This window comes from Pelodiscus sinensis, chromosome 4 (assembly GCF_052426305.1).
Source record: "Pelodiscus sinensis isolate ZL-2025 chromosome 4, ASM5242630v1, whole genome shotgun sequence".
Taxonomy (NCBI): domain Eukaryota; kingdom Metazoa; phylum Chordata; order Testudines; family Trionychidae; genus Pelodiscus; species Pelodiscus sinensis.
The window spans coordinates 44,769,683-44,781,117 of NC_143055.1; positions in this window are offsets into that span (position 1 = coordinate 44,769,683).

The following is an 11,435-nucleotide window of genomic DNA, read 5'->3' on the forward strand; positions in this document are numbered from 1 at the left end:
TTGGAAAAGCTCTGCGGTGTAGATCAAGCTAGAGAGCCTGTAGATCTTTCCGAAAAAAGGGGATCTGTCGGCGGAGGAAGCAGTGGGGGGAGCAGCAGAGAGTGGAGCCTTGTTCTAAGAGGATGATTATCCTCTCATCACCCGGGGATTAAAAAATGGAGGCAAGGAAAGTCCTCACTGTGCTTATTCTACTCTTTCCAGCAGCCCTGAGTTTGTCTCATGAACATAATGCCATGACGTTTCACAGGAGCGCTTGTTAGTCTGTAACTGAAAAAGCAATGAATAGTCTTGCAGCACCTTAGATTAACAAAATATGTAGCTGGAATGAGTTTTTGTGGGCATATTGTGACTCAACATTAGGCTCTCCAAGTTCATTAAAGAGTAACTGCAACAGAAATCTGGTTCAAGACAGTCCAGCATACGAAAGAAAATGTCAGTACCTTAGAAGTTACTTGCCTGGGTCATTTTGTTTAGATGAGTAGCAGCATGTTTGACAGCATCAAAGCTAGTGAAATGAAGCTGGAAATATTCAAGAAAGACTTGGACAGGGGGAAACTAAATTACTACCCTTTGTTAAGGAAACATCTGGAAGACTCAGCTGCTTTCACAGACAATGCTGGCACCAGCAAAGAAATGCACCAACCATATTTTGATACAAATAGGAAGTCAAGGGAAATGTTTTCAGAAAGTTTTGGCAGCTAAATATGTTAGAAATTAGGGGTCATTGCTGTATGAGCAACCATGATGAAATTCTTCATAGAAAGAATTACAGCTGCTATGCAGTCTGAGGGGTTGTTTCAGTCTAAATAAAAAAAAAACTTAAACAATTAATAGTCCTGTAGCACCTTAGAGACTAACCAAAAAATATAGATGGTGGTATGAGTTTTCATAGGCATAACCCACTTCTTCAGGTAAGGGTATAAATATATAGCAGGAAAAAAGAGGAGCAGGGGAGGGGGAAAAGTGGTCAAAGTGTCTGTGCTAAATGAGGCTAATAGTGGTCTACAGGTGCTAGATACTTAGCTTTTGATGTCATTTGGGTGTTGAATATAATGGCCTATTCAAGACATGTCTTCGTTCAGTCCTTGGATGAATGGGCCAAATGTGCATATGAAGGCCAGTTCCACAAACTGTCTTTCTAGCTGATTCCTGAAATTACTTGGTAAGAGGATGACCTCTATTAAATTCATTAATGAGGGCCCAGGCTCCTTAAAATGTTCCCCATATCCACAAACCTGGAAATCCTAGTCATCCTATCATAGGTGTTGGCACATTGACAGCAGGATTATCCAGTTATGTTGACTCTAGCCTCCCATCTTATACTACCAACAATCCTAGCTACCTTCAAGACACCACTAAGGCTACGTCTAGACTGCAAGTTTTTTTCAAAATAAGCTTATTTAGGAAGAATGTCCAGATGCAGAAAGTACAATGAAATAGCATCTTTTGAAATAGCACATCACTGTCTTGCATTTAAGGGCATGCGGAACCAGTTCAGGTTGGGCATTAGTTCAGCAGGTGCTTCCAGGTGCTGTTGCTGAGATGTGTGCTTAAAGGGACTTCCTTCTCCCCCTCTCCCTCGGACAGCCCTTTCTCAACTTCTGCTGCTTGCTTGCCTACCTCTCTGAGGGACAGCAAAGCATTTGCAGTGCATGCTCTGCTTGCCTAGCTTTTGGACTCCACAGCAGAGTCCTTGACATGGAGTTGAAGCTCCCTCTGGGCCTGCGATGGCCCCATACTACAGTTTCTGCAGCACTTCGTGCAGGCTGCCTTCATGGTCCTGCAGGAGCTCAACACCAAGCTCATCAGTGAGACCCTCTGCCTGTGTGCAGGAGCAAGACCCTTGTAATCGCACCCCACAGTGGAGAAATGCTTCTGGAGGCTGGACATCAGTTCCAACTGGTGGGATGACCAGCAGTGGCTCCAAAACTTCCGTGTGAGAAAAACCACTTTCATGGAGCTGTGTGCCAGCTCACCCCTAACGCTGTGACACCCAGATGCAACCTGCCATCTCCCTTCAGAAGCAGGTCGCAATCTCAGTCTGGAAGGTCGCCACCCCAGACATCTACCAGGCAGTGGGCAACCAGTTTGGCATGGGCAAGTCCACCATCAGGGCCCTCCTCATGGAGGTAAGGCACACTCGGGCTGCAGTCCCTGGAGAGGGAGAGTACTAGAAAGGGGGACCCTAGGGAAAGTGGGGGTTGAGGGTGGTGGGGGGAAGCCCCGCCCCCAGGAGGTTCTGTAGTCCCACCCTCACACATCCCTGAAGGGGGAGGTGGCCTCATAGGGGGTGGCTCCTTGGCTGTTTGAGGGGGCGAGGGGAGGTGGGGACCTCTTAAGGTTCAGTCACGCCCTCTGATCTCTGTTTTGTGTGTTTGACTCCTTCTGCTAGTGGTGAGGTCCATCAACTCCATCCTGCTGCACAGAATCATCCGCCTGGGAGATCTGGACATGATCGTTGCAGGATTTGCTGCCCTCCCCCAACAGCGGAGGAGTCATAGATGGAACCCACGTCCCTATCCAAACACCAGAATGTCGAGCTGCCCAGCATATTAACCAAAAGGGCTATTTTTCAATAGTGCTGCAAGCCCTGGTCAACCACCACGGACAGTTTACAGACATTTTTGTTGAGTGGTGGGGCAGGGCACACGACACTCCCATTTTCAGGAATTCCAGCCTCTACCACAAGCTGAAGGCTGGCACATTCTTCCCTCAGTGCAACATCATGGTCAGGGACATTCAGATGCCACTGTGCATTGTGGGAGATGCGGCCTACCCCCTCATGCCATGGCTAATGAAGCATACTCCAGCCACCTGGACCCAAGCAGGGACTGTTTCAATGCCTGGCTAGGCAGGGCCTGAATCCACATGGAATGAGCCTACGGATGTTTGAAGGTGAGGTTCAGGTGCCTCCTGACCTGTCTGGAGGTCGGGGAGCACAACATCCCCGAGGTGTGGCGGTCAAGGGGGAAGCCTTCTTTCTGGGATAGGGGGCAGAGGCCAGCTAGAAGGGAAGAGCCTTGAAACAGCTACGCACAGCTGCCATCTGCTAGGCCTATCAGGTGGGAGTGCACAGCCAGGAGGCCCTGAGGGGTAGTTTCTCTGAAGGACTCCAGTAACTCTCCCCACCAGGGGCCTGTGCCTTGCCCCTCTATGCCTTTCCCACAACAACCCTTCCCTTCCCCCTTTCCTGTACAGTCAATAAATACAATAGTTTGTTCAACCAAAATCTTTTTTTTTTTTTTTTTTTTTTTTTTTTTTTTTTTTTTAAATAACAACAAATGAAACTGGGAAGGAGGGGGGCTGAGAACCTGGATCGGGGGAGGGAGGAGTGGGGTTGGGAGTGGTGCTGCTGGAAGTTCCGCCTTGGATCTGTGGACCTTGAGGGGGCAGGACAACAGCAAGATAGACAGGAGGGGACTGGAGCGGAGTCAGGCATGGGAGGGGGAGCTGGCGTAGGCATGGCGGGGACAGGAGCCAGGTATGCCATCATCTCCCATATGGTGGCACACGTGGCGGCCCTGCTACACCAGCTTGGTCCACATTTGCTCCATCATTGGGTGTCATCCCAGACTTCCTGGGCCAGAGTCCGCTGCATGTCCCAGAGGGTGCCCGCATGCTTTCTCGAGGTCCTCCTGGACCCTCTGTCACTTGTGGCTCCCTCGGGTTCGGTCGGCTGCCTTGGCTGGTGGTGATCGCCCCTCAGTCATGGCTGATCCGGCTGTGGAGAATAAAGAGGGGGAGGTTGTTAGTCATCCATGCAGACATTGTTCCTGAGCCCTTGTCTTCCTCTGTGAGCTGCAAGCTATAGTCCTCGGGCCAGAGGACGGGGATGTCCTGGGAGCAAGGCCATGTGTGGTCTGGACAGTGGGCCCTGCCTCACAGGGGCCCAGAGGTGCCGGGGAGACCATGCTTCCTGTCTCCCATCCCACAGAGAAACAGGCAAGGGAAATGTCTGGCCACACTGGGATCCCATGGGCAGAAGAGAGGCCTGGAGCAGCCTCGCCTTCCATGGGGGCTGCACACACACCTGCACCTGGCAGCGGTGTCCTGGGAGCAGGTGGTGCCTCGAGCAAGCAGGCATATGCCATGTGAGGCACTCCTCAGTCTGTGTGTGTGTGTGCCCTTGTCACCAGCCTGCTTCCAGCAGTGTCTGGTGGTGGGAGGGCTTCCCCCCTGGGGGTCAGATGTGTGGCCTCCCCAGAGCCTGTGAGCAGGAGCCCAGGGGGATGGGGTGTCCAGGGCTGCCTTATGGGGCTATGTGGTGCAGACTGGTGCTGCACGTGCACGGACTACAGCACAAGGGCCAGGCCGAGTGACGATCACACCCCAGCTCCTCAGTGCCTGCCTCCCCCACACTGTGTGTGTGTGTGTGTGAAAAACTAAGAGCACTCACCTATGATCCCTCCCTGGCCTTGGAGGATGCCTGGGAGACATCCAGGCCCTGGGGTACCAGCTCCTGGGTTAGGGTGACAATGCTGGCAGTTTCCTCCTCCTCCTCCAGCTTGGCCTTATCATCATCATTCTTTAGGACCCCTGCCTGGGCAATGATAGGTGTCTCCAGCCCCAAGTTGACAATAACGTGTGGGGAAGGGGCTGCTCCACCCCGCAGAATGCAATGGAGCTCTGTTTTGTAGGGGAGGAGCAAGGTCTTGTCCTAGGCTATATCTACAATGACGGCTTCTTGCGCAAGAACATCTTGCACAAAGGTTCTTGTGCAAGAAATCTTGCGCAAGAAAATGTCCACTCTGCCATGTGCGAGCTCTGCTTTTGCGCAAGAGTGCCTATGGCAGTGTGGACACTTTCTTGCGCAAGAAAGCTCTGATGGCCATTTTAGCCATAGGGCTTTCTTGTGCAAGAAATCCCTGCCAAGCGTCCACACTGCCCTCTTGCGCAAGAGCTCCTGCACAAGAGGACTTACACCTGTTAAAAAAGAGCATAGCTCTTGCGCAAGGAGCCCTCTCTTACCATGCTGTACTGTAAATTTCCTTGCGCAAGAGCGGGCGGGCAGTGTGGATGCTCTGCGGATTCTTGCGCAAGAACAGCCATACTTGCACAAGAAGCCACGAGTGTAGACATAGGAATGAGAGCTGAGCTCCCTGGCATGGCCCTGCCGCAGCTCCTTGACTTTGTTTCTGACCTACTTAAGGTTCCTGGGGTGGTGGCCCCTCGCAGCCAGAGCCTATGCCAGCATTGCGCCCTCTGGAGCAAAGATCCTGGAGGGTCTTCTCACCCTCTGCTTCCAAGAGGGCCAGGATCTCTGTCCCAGACCACAATGGCGCACGCCTTTTGGTGCTCCTGGCTGGATCCTGGGAGCCCTGGGCATGCTCCCTTTGAAGGCCAGTGGGCTCTCGGGGGGCTTGAGGCTGGGCCATGGCTCAGGTAGAGTGTGGCAGTCTGAGCCGTGTGGTGAGGTGCAGCTACGAGGGCCGGCATCCTGCCCCAAGCCTTGTCCCAGGTGCCTGCGGCTTTAAGAGCTGGCAGGAGACAGGAACTATAGACTTGTGATGAGTTTGGATGGACTGGCCAACACGGCATGTTGTAGGTACAGCAGCAGCTTTCCAACAGTCAGTGGGATTTTTTCTGCTGAATTTTGAAAGGCAGCTTTTTATCTCTGGACTTCTATTTTATTGTATTTTCATATTGCAGAGCAGTAAGTGTTGGAGGCCTTGCCAGTCAATTTTGTAATATCTTGGCATGAATATGAAAAGGGTTTTCCAATACTGGAATAGGAGCTAATCCACCAATACGTATACAAGAAATATAACCAGCATCTCTCTTTGAGAGATTGTGGTCATGGCCATAGATATAGTGTGAATGGAAATGGTTATGGTTCTTGGAATAATGATCTTTCCTGATGTTACATAGTTTATTACTCTCCACCTACCTCAGCCCACTTGTCTCTCATCTATCTCTTTCTCTTTGTGGACCTATCTCTTTCTAATCCACAAAGAATTCCTCCTGCCTCATACACATTTTCTGTGTTCCCTAAAGAGAAGAGGCCTGTAGCGTAATAGCATAAATCTTCTCACCCTTTAGAAATTGCATCATATTCATGCCATATTCATATTCTTTCTCTCCATAAAAGAGAACACTCAAGAGTTCGGGACTCAGTTTTGACTTCTCTGTAGGAAAGAAAAGTATTCTGTCAATGAACCACAAGGCTAACTAACAGTAGACACCTCTTAAGAGATGACTGGCACTGCCAATACTGCTGTTATACATTTGTTGTAAAAAGTGATGCAAGTATTTTAATTTCTTAATTATTGCAAAACCTGTATGCACACTTCTGCAAGTTAGTTATGGCTTTGTGCATACATGCAATGTGCTTTTTTGATAACTAGTATGGTTTTGTAGAGTCATGCATGGCTGTGTTGACAACTCAACTATTTGATTAATATATATTTTACCATCCTATTTTCATTTGTATAACACAACTTTCTATGTCAGCTGCAGGAACATAGTTTCCCACAAGGAGACTGAATGTATTCCTTTGCTGAACTAAAGCTATGTTGTTTACAGTATGCCTTTACCACTCCTAGCATTTGCAATAGGCGTTAGTCCCAGGGGAGTTGTGTGACCTCTACTTGTGCCTGGAATTGCAAGTGAAAATGTGCTGATGCTGAGAGGGGAAACAAATGCTCAGACGGCTTAAAGAAACGGAAGGAAAATTAATTTTTAAAATGTTCACATTTGTATTGCCTGTTTTTTTTCCCCCAACAGCACAAGTAAATGGCCAGATTTGTAAAATGTGGGTTCTCTTTTTCCAGCCAAAGCACTTAATTTAACTGGCATATTTGAAAGGAGAATCATCTTATGCACTCTGCCCTTCTGGGCTGTGTCTAGACTGGACAGTTTTTCTGGAAAATCAGCCACTTTTCCGGAAAAACTTGCCAACTGTCTACACTGGCCTCTTGAATTTCCACAAAAGCACTGACGATCTCATGTAAGATTTTCAGTGTTCTTGCAGAAATACTATGCTGCTCCCGTTTGGGCAAAAGTCAGTGTAGACAGCTCAGATTTGTTTTCCACAAAAAAGCCCCGATCGCGAAAATGGCGATCGGGGCTTTTTTGCGGAAAAGCGCGTCTAGATTGGCATGGATGCTTTTCCGCAAAAAATGCTTTTGCGGAAAAGCGTCCGTGCCAATCTAGACGCTCTGTTCCGAAAATGATTTTAATGGAAAACTTTTCCGTTAAAAGCATTTCCGGAAAATCATGCCAGTCTAGACATAGCCCTGGAGTTAAATCTAATGGAGATGATTAATAATGCTTTCTCCAACTATGGTAAAAGTTAACCCTACAACAGAAAGATCTATCACAGAAACTAATTTGGTTTACGGGTTAACATTTACTATTCTTGGAGCAGCTTTTATTTATTTTCTGCAGGAAAATCAACTCCAGAAGAGCAGAATTCATGGGATTCTCCTTTCAAATGTGCTAGCGAAATTAAGACTGGAATGAGAGAATCTGTATGTAATTATATGCACCATTTAGGCTGTGATTCAACTTCAGCACCTGCTTAGCCCAACTGACTTCAAGAGGATTTAAGCTTATGATGTGCTTAAGTGCTTTGCTGAATCAGGGCCTTCACTGAGATATGATTACATCAGCTTACATACACAGTTGGTATTAGACTCTTCAGTATTTATTTGGGCAAAGATCCCATTTCCATAAAGTGGTAGGAAATTGGGCTGATCCTCTTTACAAAATGGGATAGATTTCCTTAGAATATAAATTCAAGATTTCATATCCTCATTCATTAGACTTCATAACCACAGGAAATTACAGTTAAGCTGCATGAAAGCTTTCTATGACTAAAGTCAATGTTTATAAAATACATGAATGCATAAAATTCAAATCTTGACGATGTAACTGTAGTCTGAATTATAAGAGTAGACAGGTTCAACAGTTAATATTTTTATCACAACAGTAATATGAGTTTGTGTAAATAAAGTATAAATGTTTAACAGATTTGCATACTCCAGTGCTACAGGTGTAGCTTGTGTGTGTTAAAAATACATAGGTATACATGGCTTGCTGCCTCCTTCATTCAGTCTGCCAGGGATTTTTTCCACTCATCCTCAGTAGTGACCACTAAAGGAGCAATTTCACTCGGGGGTGTTTGGGTTTTTCATAAGAAAATGATAGGAAAACTTCAGAAATAAGCTCTTAACACGCCATCATAAGATTTCTGTTTCAAGGCTTAATTCAATCATTTTTGGAAAGTACTTTGAGGGGTGAGATGACAGCTTGATTATTCAATTTACTTATGTAACGTGCGTTTTGTTTTAAGCCAGTAGAACTCCAAAGTTTTGGAAACTAAAGCTCATATCAGTTTTTCCCTCATTTTTCTTTATAAGGCGGAATGGGGGGAAAGCACCACATACTGTATATTTGAGAGAATTTGTCTGTTCGTCCATCTGCCTGTTCAAGAACTTCTCCAAACCAGTAAGAGTTAGGACCACCAAATGCAGTATACAGTTCCCTTTTATCATAACTTAAAGCAAGGTAAGATTTTGGTTGTGCCAGGAAAATGGGAGGTGCCTGGAATGAGTTTGCGGGCCTGACAGCCACCACAGATCCTGGGGGTAAGGTGTAGGGGGGTGGCTCCATGCCCCCAGAAAAAGCGGGGCCTAGGGTAGAAGGGTGGGGCCTAAGGCAGTCAGCCCTTAGTGCTGCCAAACCTCTCCTCTCCCCAGAACTTCACAGAGCAGTGCTCCAGTGGCAATTCAAAGGGGTCTGGGGCTTTATCTGTCACCGCTGCTGCACTCCTTGAGTCACCCACCTCTGCAGGCACCCTTTAGGAAGGGCGAAGGAGGCTAAAGTTCTCTTTTTCCCCACCCCCAATTTGTACAGGAACATTGCTGGGTGTTCCCCTTTGTGAGAGAGTGAGTGAACAGTTTGCTGCATTCCTCACTCTGGCTGGGGAGCAAAGGGGGTAGACAAACCTGGACCTGCACAAACCAGGTGATATGCATTCCTCCCCTGGCTGTGCCTGACAGAGCTGTAGTGGCCATGGACAGGCACTTCTCACCTGGTCCCAAGTTGCTGTAGAGTGAGAGGGCTGGGGTAGTCTTCTCTCCCTGGGGCAACCTGCATATTGAATCTCTCATCCCCAGCCGCACTCCAGAGCAATGATTTAAAAGAAGCATCTACATTTTCATTTTTTATCCCCTCCCCCCCCCCAAATGAATTGAAGTAAGTACCCGAGCAACACTGGGTAAATCTTCTAGTTCTATATAAAGTTCTATTCAGAGAACATAAAATTTGAATAATTAAGTGAAGAAGTGCCACATCAAGGCACCAGCCACAACTATAACTCTGAAATGTATGTGTGCTGAACAGAGAGAACCAATTCATTAATGAAAAGCATTCAGTATATTGTACTTAGCATACGCTCAAACTTAAGTAAAACTTGTAAAAATAAGCTAGCATTTGTAGGGGCCAGACTTAAATTACACTAACTTTTTCATTACTGTAACACTGTTACTATTCTTTTTTCATTCAATTGCAAATACTTTATTACTGTTTAATAGAATTAATGCTATATACTTTGCATTTGAAAACATATTTCTGTTAACCCATATGAGTGTTTAGTTTTCAGTGTACATTACTTGTCCAATTTAAACTATAGTCATGACTTGCAACTAAAAGTTTACATGTAAGCTCCGAGAGCTGATAGGTAAGGTCCCATGGGAATTGAGACTGAGGGGAAAAACAACTGAGGAGAGTTGGCAGTTTTTCAAAGGGACATTGTTAAGGGCCCAAAAGCAAGCTATTCCGATGTGTCTGAAAGATAGAAAATATGACAAAAGACCACATTGGCTTAACAATGAGATCTTGCATGATCTAAAAATAAAAAAGGAGTCATAAAAAAAAATGGAAAGTAGGACAAATTACAAAGGATGAATATAGGCAAACAACACAGGAATGCAGGGCAAGATTAGAAAGGCAAAGGGACAGAATGAGCTCAAACTAGCTACGGGAATAAAGGGAAACAAGAAGATTTTTATAAATACATTAGAAGCAAAAGGAAGACCCAGAAGAGAGTAGGCCCACTGGTCAGTGAGGAGGGAGAAACAGTAACAGGAAACTTGGAAATGGCAGAGATGCTTGATGACTTCTTTGTTTCGGTCTTCACCGAGAAGTCTGTAGGAATGCCTAACATAGGGACTGCTAGTGGGAAGAGGGTAGCTTTAGAAGGTAAAATAAAAAAAGAAAAAGTTAAAAATCACCTAGAAAAGTTAGATGCCTGCAAGTCACCAGGGCCTGATGAAATACATCCTAGAATGCTCAAGGAGCTGATAGAGGAGGTATCTGAGCCTCTAGCTATCATCTTTGGAAAATCAAGGGAGACAGGAGATATTCCAGAAGACTGGAAAAGGGAAAATATAGTGCCCATTTATAAAAAGGGAAATAAGAACAACCCAGGAAACTACAGACCAGTTAGTTTAACTTCTGTGCCAGGGAAAATAATGGAGCAAGTAATTAAGGAAATCATCTGTAAACACTTGGAAAGTGGCAAGGTGATAGGGAACAGCCAGCATGGATTTGTAAAGAATGAATCATGTCAAACCAATCTGATAGCTTTCTTTAATGGGATAACGAGTCTTGTGGATAAGGGAGAAGCGGTGGTTGTGGTATACCTAGACTTTAGTAAGACGTTTGATACTGTCTCTCATGTTATTCGTATCAATAAACTAGGTAAATACAACTTAGATGGGGATACTATAAGGTGGGTGCATAACTGGCTGGATAACCCTACTCAGAGAGTGGTTATTAATGGTTCACAATCCTGCTGGAAAGGTATAACAAGTGGGGTTCCGCAGGGGTCTGTTTTGGGACCGGCTCTGTTCAATATCTTCATCAACGATTTAGATATTGGTATAGAAAGTACGCTTATTAAGTTTGCAGCTGATACCAAGCTGGGAGGCGTTGCGACTAATCTGGAGGATAGGACCATAATTCAAAATGACCTGGACAAATTGGAGAAATGGTCTGAGGTAAATAGGATGAAGATTAATAAAGACAAATGCAAAGTGCTCCACTTAGGAAGGAACAATCAGTTTCATACATACAGAATGGGAAGCGACTGTCTGGGAAGGAGTATGGCAGAAAGGGATCTGGGGGTCATAGTGGACCACAAGCTGAATATGAGTCAGCAGTGTGATGCTGTTGCAAAGAAAGCAAACATGATTCTGAGATGCATTAACAGGTGTGTTGTGAGCAAGACATGAGAAGTAATTCTTCCGCTCTATTCTGCGCTGGTTATTCAGTTAGGCTATGTCTACACTCGCGGCTTCTTGCATGAGTAATATGCAAATGAGGCTAAGCGTGGAATATCGCTGAGCCTCATTTGCATACCTAACGAGCCACCATTTTTTTCAGAAGAGGCTCTTGCACAAGAAGGAGCATCTACACTGCCCCTTCTTGCG